General features: G+C 45.1%; 1 protein-coding gene and 1 pseudogene across 2 annotated transcripts in view; one reads left to right on the forward strand and one right to left on the reverse strand.

Moving 5' to 3' along the window:
- UST (uronyl 2-sulfotransferase) overlaps positions 1-21,265 on the forward strand; it is a 770,399-nt gene that overhangs the window by 611,706 nt on the left and 137,428 nt on the right. The gene's annotated exons all lie outside the window — the stretch shown is intronic.
- On the reverse strand, positions 6,211-6,345 carry LOC141142011 (U2 spliceosomal RNA; annotated as a pseudogene).

A 21,265-nucleotide genomic window follows, 5' to 3' on the forward strand; every position in this document is an offset into this window, starting at 1 on the left:
GGGGTACAAAGCACCTTCTCCCCGTGTTGATGAGGACAAGGGCCTCTTCCCAACAACCCTTGCCCAGTGGTTGTCGGGGTCTGTGGGCAGGGAGCTTATCGGAATCTGGAAGCCCCCTTTAGCAAGGGGGCCTCCGGATCCTGGCCCTCATCCTAGATGAATGAGTATGGGGTAAATGGTAGCCCTACCCATTCACCTAAAAAAAAGTGTCAAAAATAAACACAGGTTTTTAAAGTATTTTATTAAGGCAGCTCCGGCTCTTCTCCCTCTTCTGGTGACCTCTTCTCCCTCTGCTGGTCCTTCTCCCCTCACCGGGTTCTTCTCCTCTCTGCGATGTCCTCTCTCTCCGCTATGTTCTTGCTCTTTTGCAGGGTCTTCCCGCTCTTTTGCTGGGTCTTCTCCCTCTGTTCTTCTTCCAATGTTGACTCGATGCGATCTCCCAGTGTAATGTTGTGTACGCTGTGTGCAATGACTTATATTGGCATGGGGCGGGGCCACCCGATGACCTAAGTTGGATGCCACGCCCCTTGTGACATCATCGCCCCATCATGCCCTGGGAGGCGTGGCCTTCAACTTACATCTCAGCACCGAAGTCGCACTGCAAGTCGGATCATCTTGATCCGACTTCTGGTGCGACTTCTATTCAAATCATTGGGCTGTTTATGATTTTGAGTAGAGACAGATAATGTCGGACAAGGCTTAACGCTGTATATACAACGTTAAGCCTCGTTAAATCGCGTTTATTTGATTGAAAAATGTATACTTTATTTTGCAAGAAAATATACAAAAAAACAAATACTTAAACAGGGTACATCCAATCTGTATTGCGACGCAGCGCATAAATACACTACATAACAATACATCGCCAAGCATACCAATAAATTACATTCATCCTGCGGTATGATGCCTAATGTGTTGTGCAGAGTAATAATACCCCTAAACATCACATCATGCATGACGCCGCATTACCCTGAAAGCATTACTTCAAACACATGTCACGAAAGTCAGGTCATACAGTCTAAATAACATTCAAATGTGCAACGGGTGTGTTGGGGGTGGGGTGGAGAAGGTGGGGTAGGGGAGGGAGAAAAGAGTTCACAGGCCCGAAGCTTTATTTGAACTGCCAAAGGATACACGGGGGAGAGGGGGGGGGGAATCTTTAGACCTCCTCTTCCTCCTTGAGGTCCATCAAGTGGTAGTCTCTGAGCAGATTGTGGATCAGTCTGCGACAGTCCTCGATGGACATCCTCTCCCGCTGGTGGATGAGGCGCTTTCTGGCGCACCATATAGCGTCCTTAAAGCAACACAGCACCCGCCAGGCACCGTCAATGTCCTCCTGTGAATGAGTTCCACAGAAGAGTCCATTCAACACACCAAAGTGTGTGATAGCAGTCTGTGGTACAAAGTCTTTGAGTTCAGGTTCCAGGGCCCTCAACAGGTCCTGTGCAAAAATGGCACTTCCCAGCAAACATGCAGAGCAGTTTCCTCCTGGATGATGCAAAGGGGGCAGTGCCTATATCTGCACAGGTTTCTGGCATGCATGAATGTCCTGAGTGGCAGCCCCCCTTGGATTGCCATCCATGCCAGATCTTTGTGCCTGTTGTTGAGTCTCTTTGAAGAGACATTCCTCCATACCACTTTACAAGTGGCTGAAGGGAGGCCTGGAACAGTCTCAACCATGTCCGATGCTCTGATCAACTTGTGGATAGTTTTTGGCTTCCACAAGTCGGGCTTCACTCCATGTAGCCCCAGCTCCTTAATAAACTTGAAGGTGTCCAAGTAGTACCTAGGGGTGTCCCAGTTGTAGGGGATAGAGCTGTCCCATCCAAGGGTCCTCCAGAGAGGCAGGAGGAAAAAACGGGACATGGAGTTACCACCAGAGTCCACAGTTCTGTCCACCAATGTCCTGCGGATGCAGTTACAAGCAAAGCACACCCTCAGAAGTGTAGCGATGTCGGGCACGCCCTTACCGCCTTTGAGGGGTTCCTTGAACATAACCGCCCGCTTCATTCTGTCCATTTTGGAGCTCCAGATGAAGTGGAACACCGCCCTGGTGATGGCCTTACAGGTGTTGACCCGGGGAGGCCAGGCCTGGGCGAGGTACTGCAACACAGGGAGGATCTCGACGGAGTACCAGTGTTTTCCCTTCGATGGTGAGTTCTCTGAGGCTCCAAAGTCCAAACTTCTGTCGCATCTTTGACAGTCTTTCCTCCCAGGACTTCAGGGCTGCGCCTTCAGCTCCAAACCAGACCCCAAGAATTTTGATGAAGTCCGTCTTGACGCTGAAAGGAATGGGTGCAGAAGAAGGCAGGAACCACTTTCCGAAGAGCATGACTTCTGACTTCCCGCAGTTGACCTTTGCCCCTGAAGCTTGGCCGAAGTCCTCACAGGTCTGGGCGAGTGTGTCGATGGAGCGCCGATCAGCACAGAACACCGTCAAGTCTTCCATGTAGAGTGAGCACTTGACCTCCCGTCTGTCCGGTCCTGGTGCGGTGATCCCTCTGTCTGGATTCTGTCTGATGCTTCGGGCGAAGAGCTCTATACAACAAGCAAAAAGCAGAGGTGAGAGAGGGCAGCCTTGTCTGACCCCAGACAATATTGGAAAGGGGTCAGTTTTCCAGCCATTTACCAGCACCAAACTAGAAATGTCAGTGTACATTACATTCACATACGAACAAAACATTTCCCCAAGACTAAACCTGGGCAGAGCTCTGCACATAAACTCGTGGGAGACACGGTCAAAGGCCTTCTCCTGGTCAAGACTGACCAGGGCCGCGTGCACACGGCGGCCATGAATGTACTGGACCGTGTCCCGGACAAGCGCAAGGCTGTCCGCAATCCTGCGACCAGGAATGCCGCAAGTCTGATCCGGGTGGATGATCTGTCCGATGACAGACTTCAACCTGTTGGCCAGGACCTTGGCGAGGATTTTGTAGTCCACGTTCAGCAGAGAGATCGGACACCAATTTTTAAGATCCGATCTCTCCCCCTTCCGCTTATACAAAATCGTGATCATCCCCTCCCTCAGTGACGGAGGCATTCTGCCCTCCACCACCATCTCCTCGTACAGCTCGAGCCGGTCCGGGCCCACGAGATCCCACAGTGCTACATAGAGCTCAACTGGGAGACCATCGCAGCCCGGGGTCTTGCCTCGCCTAAAGGATTTAGCGGCAGAGTGCAGCTCCACCAACACCAAGGGGGCGTTGACGGTTGATGAACCTGCAGGATCAATTTGGTTAGAGATACCTGACAGGAACCTGTCGGCCGCCTGTGTGTCCGTTTCTTTCGGGGAGTAGAGGTTGGTGTAGTAGTCGCTGACCACTTGCATCACAGCCTTCTTCCCCCTCTGGAGTGTTCTGGTCTCGTCACGCAGCTCTGACAAGGGTGTGTGTCCTGAGTGAAGTTTCCTAAAAAGAAAGAATTACACTTCTCACCTTTCTCAAGATTCTCCACCTTGGCACGGAAGACAATGTGCCTGGATTCTTCCTCGAAGTGTCCTTTCAGGCTCTTCTTGGTGTCCTCCAGGTCCTGCCTAACGTCCCAGCCACAGTGCTGAAGGTCCTGCAGGGACTGCAACTGACGCTGCAGTCTCCTGAGTTCCCTCCTCCTGGCACACACACGCTGGCATCCCTTTGCCTGAAAGAAGCTACGCAGCTTAACCTTCACAAACTCCCACCAGTCACTTACCCTTCCGAAGAATCTCTTTTCCTCCGTCCAGGTGGCATAGGCCTCCCGGAGTTCCCCCATCAATTCCACGTTTTCCAGCAGGGTGCTATTCAGCTTCCAGGAACCCGGTCCTCGGGCAAAGCCCTCACCCAGGTCACCCCGAAAGTGAATAGCCCTGTGGTCAGAGAAAAAGCAGGGGACCATGGAGAACTCACGATGCTTGACTGTTATTGAAGTGAGCACGAAGTCAATCCTGGAACGCACAGATCCATCGGGTCGGCACCATGAATAGTTCACGGTCCCTTTCCCTATGGATCCCACGGCGTACTGCAAGGATGCCTCCGAGATCATCTCCTTGAGCAGCCTAGAAGTAGCATCAAGTTTTGCGTATATGCTGGAGCTGCGCCCATCCTCCTCGATCGGACAGTTAAAATCACCGCCGATCACTACTGTTCTGGTGGTGACGAGTTGGGTCCGCAGGGTCTGGAAAAGTTCCAGCCGCGCATTCTTGTCTGGGGGAGCGTACACGTTGATGAGCCTAACTGGCTCTTCCACCCACGAGCCGTCTATGACCAAAAGACGGCCACAGACTTGCTCATGGATAGAGTCAACCGTGAAGCGCCCACCCCTGACCAGAATGGCTACTCCTGCAGACTTGCAATCGCCACCTCCGGACCAGTAGGAGGGACCAAGGGTCCACTGGGAGGACAGATGAGTGTACCTCCTCAAGGGAGGAAGGGCACACTCCTGAAGCATGTAGCCATCACTCTGCTGACTTGAAAGAAAGGTCAGGACCGCTTGCCTTCTAGATGTATCCTTGATACTCCTCACATTAATGGAAAAGATTGAGATCTCAGCCATAATGAAAAAGGGTATGAGGGTCTAGTTAACAAGGGTCCGAACTTACCTCCCCGGAGGGGGGGTGGCTCTTCCGTTGCGTCTTCTGCCTGTCCTGTGTTCTGGGCCAGGCCCAGCTCCTCAAGGACAGACTCCATCATCTGCAGGCTGATGTGGACGTCGGGGGGGGAGGTCATGCTCGGGGTTGACCACGATCTCCTCCCCTTCCTCCTCCTCCCCTGCAGACTCTAGGTCCTCCACTACTTGCTCTGGTCCATCGCTGTCGCTTTGGACCCCGTTGGGCCGTTTGGTGGAGGTGGCAGGTTCCTCAGCTGTTGGGCTCTCTGGCTTCCGTTTCTGGCTTCCTCTTGGGCCACTGGTTTGGGTGGAGGGGGGTGGGAGGGTGGGGAAGTCCTCCAGGGAGGACAGGTTCGGGGGGGGACGGGGTGGGGAGGGGCTCCTCCGGCACAGAGGGGGTGGGTGGTGGTGTGCTGGAGGTAGGGGGTGGGGTAGGGGCAGGGGGGGTGGGAGTGGACTTACCTGTGGCCTTTGGTTTTTCTGGCAGCTTTCTCCCGGATGGCTTACCCTGGCTCACGGCTCCAGCGTAGGTCCGGGTCCTCTGGGGGCAGTGTCTGAAGACATGCTCTGCCAATCCGCAAAGGTTGCAGGCTTTGGACCTCGCACAGTCCTTGGTCTCGTGGCCTGTCACCCTACAGAACTTGCAAGCAAGTTCTGTACAATCCTTACCTATGTGTCCCGGCTGCCCACACTTGTTACAGTTGTAGGGTATGCCGGGTAGAAAAGGATTCCTGCTGAGGATCCCAGGGAGAAGAAAGGCTGCAGGTGCTGGATGTCCCCCGAAGGGTCTTTCCTCAGTTTGCAGAGCACAGACCACTTACCTATCCAGAAGCCGCTGGCATCGAAGATTTGGATCGGGTCCTTCACCACGGTGCAGAACCTCTGGAGGTAGGTGGCTATGTCCTTTCCACTGGTAAGGGGGTTCCTAATGGCCACTGTCACCCGCTTTTCGTCCCGTGTTATGGGGCAGTTCGCAGTGAACTTCCGGAAAGGGGATTCAGGGCCACTGGTCTTCACCATCTCCCAGTATCTTCTGCAGACCTGAAATGACACAAAAGTTATAAAGAATATACCTCTTGTGAAGGCCTGCATGGAAAGCGTCTCCGCTTTGCTGAACCCCTGTTCCAGAATCATCTTCTTTCCGAAGATCTCTGGGGTCATGTCAGGGACTCTTCCGTCCACCTCTTTCAGCTGAAGCACGACCGTCTGCTTCATCCAAGGCTCTAATGCTGGGAGCCCGTCTGCAGGCTGATCTGGCTTGGCTGGTCCTGGTTGGCTGGTGCCGGCCGGGGTAGAGGCGGGGGTTGAGGCAGCGGCATTCCCGGGCTCGGAGGAAGTGGCTGGAACGGGGTTCTTCTTCTGCTTTCTGGTCTTCTTGTCGCTCTTCCCCATCGTCAAGGAGTTGGATGTCGCTTCAGGTGTTCTTAGGCGGCTTCCTTCTGGTTCCTCGACGTCTTCGCTCTTTTCGTAGCCTTTACAAAGGCTCTAGCATCTACTGGCCGGAGGTAGTAATGCGGAGTGGGGGAGGAGGGAAGACCGCAATCTCGTTCCCTGTGGGGGCTAAGCCTCTAATCCAATAGCAGCAAGTAGGTGAAGCTGAATTTAATCAACGATCCTACCAGGCCGAGCAGAGGGTACCCCACAAGGACCAATTAGCTTGGATAGATGCAAGTGGTTCTCAACGTCCTAGCTGTGAAGCAGAGACACCCCTAAGGGCTAAAGTCGATACTACACTTGATCTTAGCCAAAAGGCCGAGAAGCGATAAATCGCGTTTAACACCTTTTACTGACGTTCAGCGTTTTTACAGCTCCAGCGCTAGAGTCTCAGAAGGCACTGGTCCTGCGCTTAAAAACGCCTATGCCACTTACAGCTCCTAAATGCCCTGGTGTGCATAAGGCCATAGGCTAACATGGAGAGGCATTTTTAAGCTGTGAAAAATGCCCCTAAAAGCGGCTGTAAAAATGTCCGTGGGCATGAGGCCTTACTTTTATAAATGTTCAGTCCACCTTTCCATATTGCCTCTTAGCAGTGAGCTTCATTTACTTATGAAAAGGTCCCTCTTGCTATGAACGGGGCAGTGTCATAACTTTCATCTAGAAGTTCATCCCCTATGGTGCACTTGCTCCCCTGTGCTCTGTTTTTAGGTAATGAGAGGCTTAATGGAAAGAATGTTTAATGAATAGTATGAGAAGTAAGGGACTACTACGGCAACCTTTTCTTGATTGATAATTTGTTTTCAATGCATTCTTTCTCCTCAGTCACAGCTTTCTTCTGGTAGAAAGAGAATGCAGAGAGGCTGACGTGTAGTTAGTCATTAACATTGGTATTTTGTGAGAGATACATTAATATGATAACCTTAACCAATAGGATAAGTAATTAGAAGTTATATTTGATGGTAAACAAGATTAAAGCCAATTTTCACCAAGGAAGTTTCCCACCCAAAGTGTTAAATTTCAATAGAAGTACATAATCCTGCTGGGAAATTTGTCATCCTGACTTTCACATTTAATTAAGAAACAATTTCTGAAACCCTGATCTAAAAAAGCTTTGCAATTTTTTAGAGCAATACCAGAAATCTTTGGCACAATCCAATCTGTTTATACGCTTAGTTGGAAATATTAAATAATAGCCTGGGAATGTGAAAATCCACTGACCTCCCCAAAGGATTTTATTTCTTTTCAATCACAGTTAATGTAGTTGTGGTTGTGCCAGTAATCACCCCTTTCCAGGAGGTGATGGACATTGTGATAAATGTATTTCCTGCGTAGTTTTCTTCCTTGTCTCATTGAATGTGAAAGATATTTTATATTTCCCAACAGAAATTAAAATCTACTGTTATGCCATTTATCTTGCAGTAATCAATAAAGAGATTGTGACAGCTGGTCACTAGAGTAATAATTAAGGAGTTTATTCTTTCTCTGTACACAGAAAACAGTTGTGCATTTAAGCATTTGCTTTAGGAAAGGTGGTAATGCAAATATAAAAAGAAAAAAAAGTAAATGTGTGAAATTTACAACATAGATAAGGATTAAACGTGATCAAGTCTGTATCAACCATCCTCAAGTTTAATTAGTAGCTGCTTCACTATTTGAAATAATAGTCCCATTGGGGTTTATTTACTAAAGCTGGAGAGTGCAAAATCAGGCTCACTTCTGCATAGAAACAAATCAGCTTCCAGGTTTTATTGCCAAAGCTTAATTGTTGAGGTTAAAAGCAGATTGGCTACCATGCACAACTGTACCCGATTCTGAGTGCTCCAGTTTCCGTAAATTGACCCCATTCTGTAGACACATATCTGATAGTGTAGTGCTAAAAAAAGGAACACAAAAAAACCATATCAAAATACACATTTTAAAATGCCTGTGCTAAAGAAATACGGTATATATTTTCTTTACAGCAGGAAAAAGTTATTGTACATCACGTCTTCAAATGAGGGAAACATGGGTCACATACCAGCAAATGGGGTTGCCTGTGCTACAATCCCTCACATGCACTATAAATAGGATCTAACAATCTTTGCAACACAGCTGGCACAAAACTTTGTTAGCTGTTATTTCAGAATCAGAAGCAAAAGCAGGGCTGAATCAATTTTCTCAATAAAAAAGAATAGAAGCAGTACAATTAAGGGTTTTGCCACCTTATGTAGATGCAGAGTTATTTTATAGTCAGAAACAAAAGGATTGTCAAGTAGCCAGGAGTAAATTTTCTGCTTGTGGTACTGCACAGGGTCCAATTACATAACCTCTTACTATTACATTTGGAGCCCTTATTAAAAAACATTGAGCCAAACTGATCTTCCCTATAGTGTGTACTCTCTCACAGCTTAGTCCTCCAGAGTCCAAACAAATACTAGTAGTATACATGACCTGTATTGCAGTGCTTGTCATCGCCCCATCATGCCCCAGGAGGTGACGTCACAAGGGGTGTGGCCTCTAACTTACGTCATCGTGTGGGCCTGCCCCATGCCAATATAAGTCATTTCACACGGAGAACCCAGCATTACATCAGGGCAGGGCCCCCCTGCCCCAAAGCACCCACACCCCATGTTGAGGACATGTGGCCTGGTATGGTTCAGGAAGGGAGACCCTCGCTCGTCCCCCCCTTTCCTGACCTTCCAGGCTACATGCTCGGATAAAGGTGTGGTATGGATCTTGGGGGGGACCCCCACACCATTTTTTTTGGCATGGGGGGTTCCCCTTAGAATCCATACAGATCGTAAGGTCTGGTATTGTCTTGGGGGGAACCTCAAGCAAAAAAAAATTTACATTTTGGCAGGGTTACCTTTCAAGATTCTCAGCACACAAGTCGCACCACAAGTTGGATCATCATGATCCGACTTCTATTCAAATGATGATTAAAAGAATTAAATTGCCTAGTCTAGATAATTGTGGAAAACAGTGCAGCACTACAGTGATAATAAAACATTATAAAGTGCAATATATAATACAAAGCATGTCAAACATAAAATGTAAAAATGAATGTAAAGTGCTGAGATGAAGGTGAAAAATTGCAAAATCAAGAACAAATCCAGTGAAAAAGGAAATCACTGAAAAATAAGTGCGTTCAAGTAGGGCTGGTAGCCAAAAAACAAATGGAAAACAGTCCGCCCTTGGAAGGGAGATGTATTCAGAAGTAAGATGAAACAGCCACGACCATAAATAAAACACCAGGGATGGTGTATCCTCCACCTGGGGTAAGGGGTAAATACTTTTACCGGACGTAGCGGACTCACATGCCAGCGGCAGTGGGTCGATCAAGCTCAGAAATCCAGGACATGGAACTCCAGTGTTGGACCCTCGAAATCTCAGGGAAGAGGCTGGAACTGGAACTCGAATTTGATCAATCAGGGTGCAGGCAGTGAATGCAAGGCACTCCGATCCAGAGAAATATGGGGATTAAAAGAAAGAAGCCTCCATATGGCGTAGGTCAGGGATGTCCAAACTTTTTTCAAAGAGGGCCAGATTTGATGAAGTGAACATGCGGGAGGGCCGAACATTTTGCCTGACATTCTTTGAACCATTGAAATTCTGTCTAAGGGCTCTTTCACACGGGACGGATCCATGATGATCCGCCCCGTGAACATCCGCTTGCTCAGCGGGGATCGCTCCTCCGATCCCCGCTGAGCAGGAAGATGACAGGTCTGTCTCTGCACACTGTGCAGCGACTGACCTGTCAGAGCGCCGCTCTCCCCTATGGGGGATCGGATGACGACAGACCGTAGAGTCCGTCGTCACCCGATCCGAAAACGGATGGAAAAGTAGGTTTTTCCTCCGCTACACTTTTTCGGATCGGAGCGGGTCGGATGTCAGCGGACATGTCACCGCTGACATCCAACGCTCCATAGAGATCTATGGAGGGTTCGTTCAGGTCCGCCTAAAAAACTGACAGGCGGACCTGAACCGATCGTTCGTCTGAAAGAGGCCTAAGTGTGTTCGTCCGAGCACTAATACACTGCCCAACAAGAATTATCTTGCCTTTGTGGCTGTGTGTGTGGTGAAGAGATGAGCTAGAGAGCGAGAGAGAGAGATCTTTTGTGGCCCCAATGAATCCCAGGCCTATGGATGAGCTCGGGTGTGTTATTTGGATATAACGTATTTATCAGCGTATAACACGCAACTTCACTTTAAGAGGGAAGTTTCAAGAAAAAAACTTAAATTTTAAATAATGAACTGTGAAGCAAAATAAGGGTCAGTGCCCATCAATGCAGCCTAATCAGTGCCCATCTGCAGCCTCACCATTGACATGAATGCAGCCTTACCAGTTGCCATCAATGCAGCCTGGTCGATGCCCATCTGCAGCCTTGGAGGGGACAGGGAGGGGGGCGAGATGAGCACCAACAGATTACATATAGGAGAATCTTTAATACAAAGTCCCACCTCCTATGATAGACAGAACAGTGATCCAATAGCAGCCCAGGAGATGAGACTTCCTATTACAGACGATTTCTCCTGTATGTAATCTGACGGCGCTCGTCCCACCCCCAATTTTCACCAAGGAAATTTCCCATGCAAAGTGTTAAATTTCAATAGAAGTACATAATCCTGCTGGGAAATTCATCATTCTTGCAGAATAGCCTTGACAGGTGTTAAAATGACAATGGCTGTGAAAGTTTGCTCTCACAAGATGGTACTTACATGAATAAAGAGTGTCCCATGTGCTGGTGGCTGCTCTGTTCCTTGAACACTTCAGTCTTTGCCTGCCACCCGCATACCCCCAAAGCTGTGACATTCTGGTGCTGCAGGGATTAATACGAGCAGCTCCAACCTTGTCTGCCTTTTCTGCCTCCCACTGCATTTATAGAAGCTGTACTTTCAGTTCTTATGACGAAAAGTACTCTATGAATAAAAGATCTGCCTCTATTCATGAGCGCATTTCATTCCAGGAACAGATACTGTGGCTTCTATAAATGGAGCGGGGTAGTGGAAAGGCCGGACAAAGTTGGAACTTTTGACAAGTGCCTGGAGCAGGAGGACCGAAAGGGAGGGCATAGTTTGCACTTTTAACGAATGCCTGTGACAGGTGGATCTGCTTGTATTAATCTTTTCACTATATTACCTCTATGGGGGTGTTCAGGGGCCAAAAGATAGAAGATTTTGGGGTACAGGACATGCACCTTCATGTAAGTACTGCTTCTGTGGCTGATTTAAAAAAAAAAAAAACAATCGCAAAACTTTAGCTTTAAAGTGGATCTGTGAATAAAATTAAAACATTAATGCTTCTTCCCCTTCTGACTGTTGATCAAAATATTGAAAAACATTACAGCTCTCAGATGCAGAATTGCTTGGTTTGCATTCCTTTGGCCTTTTCCATCCAGTGTTCACTTAAAATCTTAACTTGAAGAACACGAAGACACTTCTCTCATTCCAGGAACAGAAAACAACCTTCAAACTGCTATCTAAATCTCAAAATAATTACCTTCAAATTAAACATTGTGCTCACTGGAAGGCCTGTTGCGCAAGCACTCATTCACAGACATCCATCATCATACTTGCTGATTCATTCCCTAAACACTAATATGTGCTTAAATAGGAAGGCTGTCTTGGAAGGGAACTTGAACTGGAGGAGATACAGAGCAATGCCAAAACAGTCTCCATATGTACTTTTTCTACACACAAAACAACAAAACATTCTCTTTTATTGATCTCATACTCTCAAACTGGCTGGCTTGAAAGGGCCAATAGGGAAAGGAAGTGCTGCTAATAATTATAATGTGCATGGAAGATACTAGGGTAGTGTTTGTATGTACCTGTAGGTCTCCTAAAGTAGATGCAAACCCTTATTGGATGTCCTGTGCTGCCAATCTATCTAGTTACGGAAAAAGAAAAAAAAATAAGCAAAGGAATTATTAAACTTTAACATGATATTAATACACAAACAATGAGACAGGCAACACATAAGACAAGCATGTATATCTGTAAATGTCAATGAGTTGTCTGATATTTACCAGATGTACTGTGTGTGGGGCCCCTGTGATGATCTTTGGATCTTTCTCTGTCTCCTTTCAGGATGTAACCTAATATAGACCTATCTTTCATAGACTTGTATGGAGCCACCCCGACTGGTAGACCTATCTAATCTATCTATTTAAATCTCACTAATCTCATCCAAGATTGGGTATTTCCCCAACCCCTGTAGTTAGCATAACTTAGCCCTTTTTAAAGGGAATATTAAGTATGCAAGTTTTTTAACTTTTGGAAGGAAAGCTAAGTATGCAAGTCCCTGACCTGTGTATTATGCATTTCTGGACAGATGGTCACCCTCATTGCATATCTAAAACAAAAAAGATATATTGAAAATAAGATAATTAAATTGCCTGGTCTAGATAATTGTAGAAAACAGTGCAGCGCTACAATGATAATAAAACATAATAAAGTGCAATATATCATACAAAGCATGTCAAACATAACATGTAAACGAATGTAAAGTGCTGAGGTAAAGGTGAAAAATTGCAAAATCAAGAACAAATCCAGTGAAAAGGGAAATCACTGAAAAATAAGTGCATTCAAGTAGGGCTGGTAGCCAAAAAACAAATGGAAAACAGTCCACCCTTGGAAGGGAGATGTATTCAGAAGTAAGATGAAACAGCCACGACCATGAACAAAACACCAGGGATGGTGTATCCTCCACCTGGGGTAAGGGGTAAATACTTTTACCGGATGTAGCGGACTCACATGCCAGCGGCAGTGGGTCGATCAAGCTCAGAAATCTAGGACATGGAACTCCAGTGTTGGACCCTCGAAATCTCAGGGAAGTGGCTGGAACTGGAACTTGAATTTGATCAATCAGGGTGCAGGCAGTGAATGCAATGCACTCTCATCCAGAGAAATATGGGGGAGGGGGGCGGGATGAGCACCAACAGATTACATACAGGAGAATCTTTAATACAATGTCCCGCCTCCTATGATAGACACAACAGTTGTCCAATGGCAGTCCAGAAGATGAGACTTCCTATTAGACGCCGCTGAGTAAACAGGAGATTTCTCCTGTATGTAATCTGACGACGCTCGTCCCGCCCCCTCAGAGGCAGCGTGAATAAATACAATATATATCCAAATTACCAGGGGGGCCACATTCCCGCGGGCCAGACTTTGGACATGCCTGGTGTAGGTCAAAACAGATGGGTTTATTTTAAAAGTACAAATATCAAGACCTAGATGTGTACAAGTTGTGATCACAAAGTAAAAACAGTGTGGGGAGCTGAACAAGCAGGTCCGACGCGTTTCATCCCAATGGACTTCAACTGGGGCAGATAATCTAGATAATTACTTTGGCCCTGTAAAGTCTGAGATAGGGCAATGAATCTAATTGTTGTCCCTTCTCACATACTGTATGACTGGTAAATAATAGAACATTCCTTGTGGGATCCCACATGTGCAGTACATGAAAACATTCCTACACCTCAAAGTTAGGCAGGCCATTCATTATACTTTCTTTCCTTTAACCATGGGAATCCCTCCTGCAGAGCTATTGTGTTCTGCCTTTGGGGATCGCTGGGAGCCTTCTCTACCAGCAGAATACAATGATCACCGCTGGCAGCTATAGCCTCTGGCAGTGATCAGGCAAAAGAAACCCAACCAACTGGTTGTACTGAAGTCAGTCGATGGATCGCTCTGTGACTGACCCTGGGGATAACAGTAGCCACTAATTCTGCCAACTTCTCATAGTAAGTGTGTGGGGCTATGGCAGGATTAGCAGATGAGAAGGAGGAAGAAAAAAAGCGTACTTGCTTGCAAGTGGCTGCTCTGCGCATGAGAGGAATAGAGGAAGAGGAGGAAAAGATGCATTAGCAGAACTTGCAAGCAAGTGGTTGCTCTGAGCCTGGAATGAGTAGAGAAGGTGGAAAAAAAGGGTGCATTAGTAGCACTTGCAAGCACTTGTGCCTGGCAGGAATAAGAAGCGAAAAGCTTTTTCAACTACTTCACTACTTGCTGCACATGCTTTGCTCTGCATAGCCTGCTCCCCTCCTACTACTTCTTCATACAGAATCTCCCACTTCAGGCTTACTTGAGATTTATTTTTAATAAAGGAAATTGCCCAAATTTAATGGCAGCTATGGCAATAGGTTGGTAAATACGTGGTGCTTTAGTGCATACTACTTTACTGCTTTTCTTTACTGTGGTGACATGCATCAAATAAAGGGCAACTTTGCCTCTGTCAGCAAAAAGTGCATGTTTCAGCCCTGAATTTAAAAAAAGGCTCTCGCAAAAGAAAATAATATATACCTCCCCCACAAGCATAAAACCTGATTTGTAGAAAGGTGGGCAGCATACTCTATGGGATAGAGTAGGAGACTAAGGCCTATCTCAGAGATACTAAGGATCTTTTAAAGTCCCTTGATGAAATTAAATTGGATTTTGAAGAGCCGGTCTTTCTGGTTACTGCGGATGTATCATCTCTTTATACCGTCATCCAACATGATGATGCGTTACTAGCCCTGAACTGGGCTTTAAGTAAACGAGATGACATTCTGCATAACCAGAAAACCTTTTTAGGTAAATCTTTAGATTACTGTATTTCTCACAACTATTTTTGGGTATCGGGGTGTTTTTTTCGCCCAACGGATTGATGTTGCTATGGGCGCAAAATTTGCTCCCATTATCGCCAACTTGTTTATGGCTGAATGGGAGGATAAATATATTTTCCACACCCAGAGACCGAGACTTTTATTTTATCATAGGTATATAGATGACCTAATACTCATCTGGGTGGGCCCTAAGTATACTGTGGAAGAGTTTCTCTCCTACCTGAACTAGAATAATAACAATATGAAACTAGACTTTCAGATTAGTGATACCAGTATACATTTTTTGGATGTCACCATTGAACGGTCTGCAAATCAGGCTGGACACAAAAGTCTACTTTAACCCCTTCCCGCCGAGCGTACGCAGATGTGCGTCCTCGGCTTTCGGGGGTTATCCTGGGATGATGCCCGCAGCTGCAGGCATCATCCCAGTACTGTTTTTTAGAGCCAGCAATCGGCTTTCCAGGTATAACAACCGTTGCGGCTAAAAGCCGCTCGGCTGTTATACCGGAGGAGTGGGAGGGGACGTCCCCCCCTCCCACTGCCTCCCGCCACTCTTACCACGCCTCCCGATCCACCGGGAGGCCCGATCACCAACCTGCCGCCCCCGGCGGCTAGTGACATTCTGGAACAAAGCCGTAAGTGGCTTTGTTCCAGCCTCCTAATAGTAAACACGTCACTTCCCGTTTACTCGGCTGCCAATGGCGCCGGTTTTAAAAAAATATACAGTATTCAGAATCACCGAAAATGGCGATCTGAATACTTTGGAGTGCAAAGGAGGGATCGGGGGTCTTTTAGACCCCCGATCTCTCCATAAAGAGTACCTGTCACCACCTATTATTGTCACAAGGGTTGTTTACATTCCTTGTGACAGCAATAAAAGTGATCAAAAAAATTTTTTTTAAACACAATTTATAAATATAAAAATAAATAAGAAAAAAAAAATTTTAAAGCGCCCCCGTCCCCGCGAGCTTGCGCAGCAAGGAAAACGCATACAGAAGTTGTACCCGCATATGTAAACGGTGTTCAAATCACACATGTGAGGTATCGCCGCGATTGCCAGAGCGAGAGCAATAATTCTAGCATTAGACCTCCTCTGTAACTCTAACCTGGTAACCGCAAAAAAAATTTAAAGCGTCGCCTATGGAGATTTTAAGGTACTGTAGTTTGTCGCCATTCCACGAGTGCGTGCAATTATAAAGCATGACATTTTTGGTATCTATTTACTCGGCGTAACATCATCTTTCATATTATACAAAAAAATTGGGCTAACTTTACTGTTTTTTTTTTTTTTTTTTTTTAATTCATGAAAATGTCCCTTTTCCCAAAAAGTTGCGTTTAAAACACTGCTGCACAAATACCGTGTGATACAAAATATTGCAACAATCACCATTTTATTCTCTAGATTCTCTGCTAAAAAATATATATGTATATAATGTTTGGGGGCTCTGAGTAATTTTCTAGCAAAAAATACAGATTTTAACTTAAACACCAAATGTCAAAAATAGGCTTAGTCATGAAAGGGTTAAACCAACAGATAGAAACAGTTAGCTGTCTGTAAATAGTGGTCACCACCCAATATGGACTAGAAATATTCCTAAGGGACAAATAATGAGAGTCAAACGTAATTGCAGTAAGCAGGATTTTGTTTTACAATCTGGAATTTTGAAAGATAAATTTGTATAGAAAGGTTATAATGGTGACACTCTAGAAAGGACCATCTGTGAAATAGGTGCTATCCCTAGGAGACAATGTCTTGCTGATAAAATCTATAAGGATGAAAGCTATCCACAACAATGGGGATTCATTTCATTTCAGATTTCCTTTGTCAGTATAGGGAGGTAGCGGACACCTTTAAAAGACACTGGCATATCCTTTGCATGGATAGGCACTTGGGACCTTTATTACCGGATCGACCCAAGTTTATATATAGGAAAGCACCTAACTTTGGTGTCCAAGTAGTTAAAATGATTTTGGATGCCCCTGGACAAAAAAATACAGATAGACAAAAAAAGGTTTCTTCTCATGTAGAAAGTGTATTGCTTGCAGGACAGTAAAAGTTAGTAACAGGGGTTGTACATATTTTTCCAATCGGGAGGGTAGATCCTTTGCAATAGATGAATTTATTACATGCAATACAACACGTGGTGTATCTATTATGGTGTCCATGTGGTCTGTTTTACATAGAAAGGACCAAGAGACTGCCCAGGATCCGGATAGCTGAGCATCTAACTAACATTAGGAATGGGTTCAAGAAGCATAGCATAACTCTTCACTTTAGAGAAAAACATAATAGGGATCCATCCTTATTGCAATTTTGTGGCATAGACTGTGTTTTCCCGTATTGGAGGGGCTCCAATAAAGTGAGAGATCTGTCCCAGAGAGAGACAAAATAGATATTTCTTATGAAGTGTCTTACATCGCATGGCTTGAATATAGAGTTGGATCTAAACTGTTTTATAAATTATTTTTAATCACTTAAGGACCGAGCCTCTTTCTGAGATTTGTTGTTTACAAGTTAAAAACAGTTTTTTTTGCTAGAACAATACATACAATACATTTTTTTCTAACACCCTAGAGAATAAAATAGTGGTTATTGCAATACTTTCTGTCACACCGTATTTGCGCATCGGTCTTACAAGCGCACTTTTTTTGGAAAAAATACACTTTTTTAAATTAAAAAATAAGACAACAGTAAAGTTAGCCCAATTTCTTTTATATTGTGAAAGGTAATGTTACGCCGAGTAAATTGACAAACGTTTACCCGTAAAAATCTCCATAGGCGACGTTTAAAAGATTCTACAGGTTGCATGTTTTGAGTTACAGAGGAGGTCTAGAGCTAGAATTATTGCTCTCACTACCTATCGCGAAGATAACTCACATGTGTGGTTTGAACACCGTTTTCATATGCGGGCGCTACTCACGTATGTGTTCGCTTCTGCACGCAAGCTCGGCGGGTCGGGCTGCGTTTACATTTTTTTTTCTTATTTATTTTACCTTTTATTTCTCCATACCCAGGAAGGAGAAGGATCCGATCGCCTCCGCCGCTACAGACGGCTCCGGTAAGGGGCAGAGGGCACCGGAGAGCGGCGGGAGGGGGACCCTCTCCCACCGCCGATAACAGTGATCTTAGGTAAATCTGCCGGAGAGACCACTATTATCAGAAATCGGACTGCCCGCTGAAGAAGAGGATACTAGGGTTACGGCAGCTAGCTGCTGCCATAACAAAGATATCCCTCTTCAAACATAGGATGTATATCGGCATGCGGCGGTCTGGAAGTGGTTAACTAGGTGAATATATTAATTGAATCTGAATTTTTAGTGTTTGTATTTAATTTATATTCATTATTGTTATTGCCCTTTACGGCTGAGGCCATTTGGTCAAACATATTACTGTAAACGGTTTGATATCATCATGATCAATTTATATAATTTACATGTTTTTATTATTGTGAAATTGTATTAAGTTTTCACTGTAATGATGGATTTTTAAATGTATGTATTTGGGATAATGATTTGTATCGAATTGCAGTATCATTTTTGCAGCACATATAAATGTATACGTGGCGGATGCTAGATGTATCATTCCCGCGGGGACATCAAGTGGGCTGGGATTTTATTCAATGAGATTTGCATAAATGGGAGTACTTAACCACTTCCCATCCAGGCCAATTCTAACATTTCTCTCCTTCATGTAAAATTCATAATTTTTTTGCTAGAAAATTACATACCCCCAAACATTATATATGTTTTTTTAGCAAAGACCCTAGAGAATACAATGGCGGTCATTGAAACTTTTTATCTCGCATGGTATTTGCGCAGCAATTTTTAGAACCCTTTTTTTGGAAAAAAAACAGTTTCATGCGTTAAAAAAACCCAAAACATTAAAGTTAGCCCAATTTTTTTGCATAATGTGAAAGATGAAGTTACACCGAGTAAATGGATATCTAACATGTCACGCTTCAAAATTGCACACGCAATGGCGCCAAACTTCGGTACTTAAAAATACCCATAGGTGGCGCTTTAAAATTTTTTACTGGTTACATGTTTCGAGTTACAGAGGAGGTCCAGGGTTAGAATTATAGCTCTCGCTCTAATGTTCGCGGCAAAACCTCACATGTGTGGTTTGAACACCGTTTTCATATGTGGGCAGGACTTACGTATGCGTTCGCTTCTGCGTGTGAGCACACGGGGACAGGAGCGCTTTAAATTTTTATTTTTTTTTTTTTTAATTTTACTTTTTTTTTTTAGTTTGACACTTTAAAAAAAAACATGTGAGCACTTTTATTCCTATTACAAAGAATTTAAACATCCCTTGTAATAGAAATATATGAATATGGCATGATCGGTCTCCTTCTCACCTCTAGGCTGGGAATCCTGAAACAAAAAAATAAATAAAATTATCTCAGTTTCCCAGCCGAGGCGGCGCCATTCATTTGAATGCAGAGGCTGGGCGTGACGTCATAACATTGTGCCCGGCTTCCGAATGATCATAGAGACTCTAGCGACCATCTGGTACACCGGAAATCTCTATGATCACCATCCTGGGCCGGCGGATCCTGTCTCCAACTCACCAATGGAAGCGGTGAGTCGGTAGAAGCACCGGCGGGAGGGGGGGCGTCCCCTCTCGCCGCCCATAAGAATGATCAAGCGGCGGAACAGCCGCTATGATCATTCTCATGGTGTAGGGAATAGCCGGCTGAAAAAGCCTATATCTGAATGATGCCTGTAGCTGAAGCATGAAACATGTTTCAAATCTTTCCAATGGACTTGAGTCCGGTCGAAAAATCCGCTCGTCTGTATGCTAGTCCGACGGACGAAAACCGACGCTAGGGCAGCTATTGGCTACTGGCTATCAACTTCCTTATTTTAGTCCAGTCATACGTCATCACATAGGAATCTGTCGGACTTTGATGTGATCGTGTGTAGGCAAGTCCGTTCGTTCGAAAGTCCGTCGGAAGTCCGTCGGACCTTTGATGCCGAAAAGTCCGCCCGTGTGTACACGGTATTACACCCTATCACTGTGGTTTTTTTTATAAGTGAAATTACTATCTGTTAGCGCTACTATTTACCTCTGCTACATGTTTATAGGTAATTTATTGTCATTTAAATGTTTTTCTCTTTATAGTGGCTGCTATACAGTGGGGACGGAAAGTATTCAGACCCCCTTAAATTTTTCACTCTTTTTTTATATTGCAGCCATTTGCTAAAATCATTTAAGTTCATTTTTTTCCTCATTAATGTACACACTGCACCCCATATTGACATAAAAACACAGAGTTGTTGACATTTTTGCAGATTTATTAAAAAAGAAAAACTGAAATATCACATGGTCCTAAGTGTTCAGACCCTTTGCTATGATACTCATATATTTAACTCAGGTGCTGTCCATTTCTTCTGATCATCCTTGAGATGGTTCTACACCTTCATTTGAGTCCAGCTGTGTTTGATTATACTGATTGGACTTGATTAGGAAAGCCGCACACCTATCTATATAAGACCTTACTGCTCACAGTGCATGTCAGAGCAAATGAGAATCATGAGGTCAAAGGAAGTGCTCAGAGACAGATTTGTGGCAAGGCATAGATCTGGCCAAGGTTACACAAAAATTTCTGCACAGTGACCTCCATAATCCTTAAATGGAAGACGTTTGGGACGACCAGAGCCCTTCCTAGAGCTGGTTGTCCGTCCAAACTGAGCTATTGGGGGAGAAGAGCCTTGGTGAGAGAGGTAAAGAAGAACCCAAAGATCACTGTGGCTGAGCTCCAGAGATGCAGTCGGGAGATGGGAGAAAGTTGCATCACTGCAGCCCTCCACCAGTCGGGACTTTATGGCAGAGTGGCCCGATGGAAGCCTCTCCTAAGTGCAAGACACATAAAAGCCCGCATGGAGTTTGCTAAAAAACACCTGAAGGACTCCAAGATAGTTAGAAATAAGATTCTTTGGTCTGATGAGACCAAGATAGAACTTTTTGGCCTTAATTCTAAGCTGTATGTGTGGAGAAAACCAGGCACTGCTCATCACCTGTCCAATACAGTCCCAACAGTGAAGCATGGTGGTGGTAGGATCATGGGGGAGGGGGTGTTTTTCAGCTGCAGGGACAGGACGACTGGTTGCAATCGAGGAAAAGATGAATGCGGCCAAGTACCGGGATATCCTGGATGAAAACCTTCTCTAGAGTGCTCAGGACCTCAGACTGGGCCGAAGGTTTACCTTCCAACAAGACAATGACCCTAAGCACACAGCTAAAATAACGAAGGAGTGGCTTCACAACAACTCTGTGACTGTTCTTGAATGGCCCAGCCAGAGCCCTGACTTAAACCCAATTGAGCATCTCTGGAAAGACCTAAAAATGGCTGTCCACCAACGTTTACCATCCAACCTGACAAAACTGGAGAGGATCTGCAAGGAGGAATGGCAGAGGATCCCCAAATCCAGGTGTGAAAAACTTGTTGCATCTTTCCCAAAAAGACTCATGGCTATATTAGATCAAAAGGGTGCTTCTACTAAATACCGAGCAAAGGGTCTGAATACTTAGGACCATGTGATATTTCAGTTTTTCTTTTTTAATATATCTGCAAAAATGTCAACAATTCTGTGTTTTTCTGTCAATATGGGGTGCTGTGTGTACATTAATGAGGGAAAAAAATGAACTTCAATAA

The sequence above is a fragment of the Aquarana catesbeiana genome, linkage group LG04, assembly GCF_042186555.1.
Source record: "Aquarana catesbeiana isolate 2022-GZ linkage group LG04, ASM4218655v1, whole genome shotgun sequence".
NCBI lineage: Eukaryota > Metazoa > Chordata > Amphibia > Anura > Ranidae > Aquarana > Aquarana catesbeiana.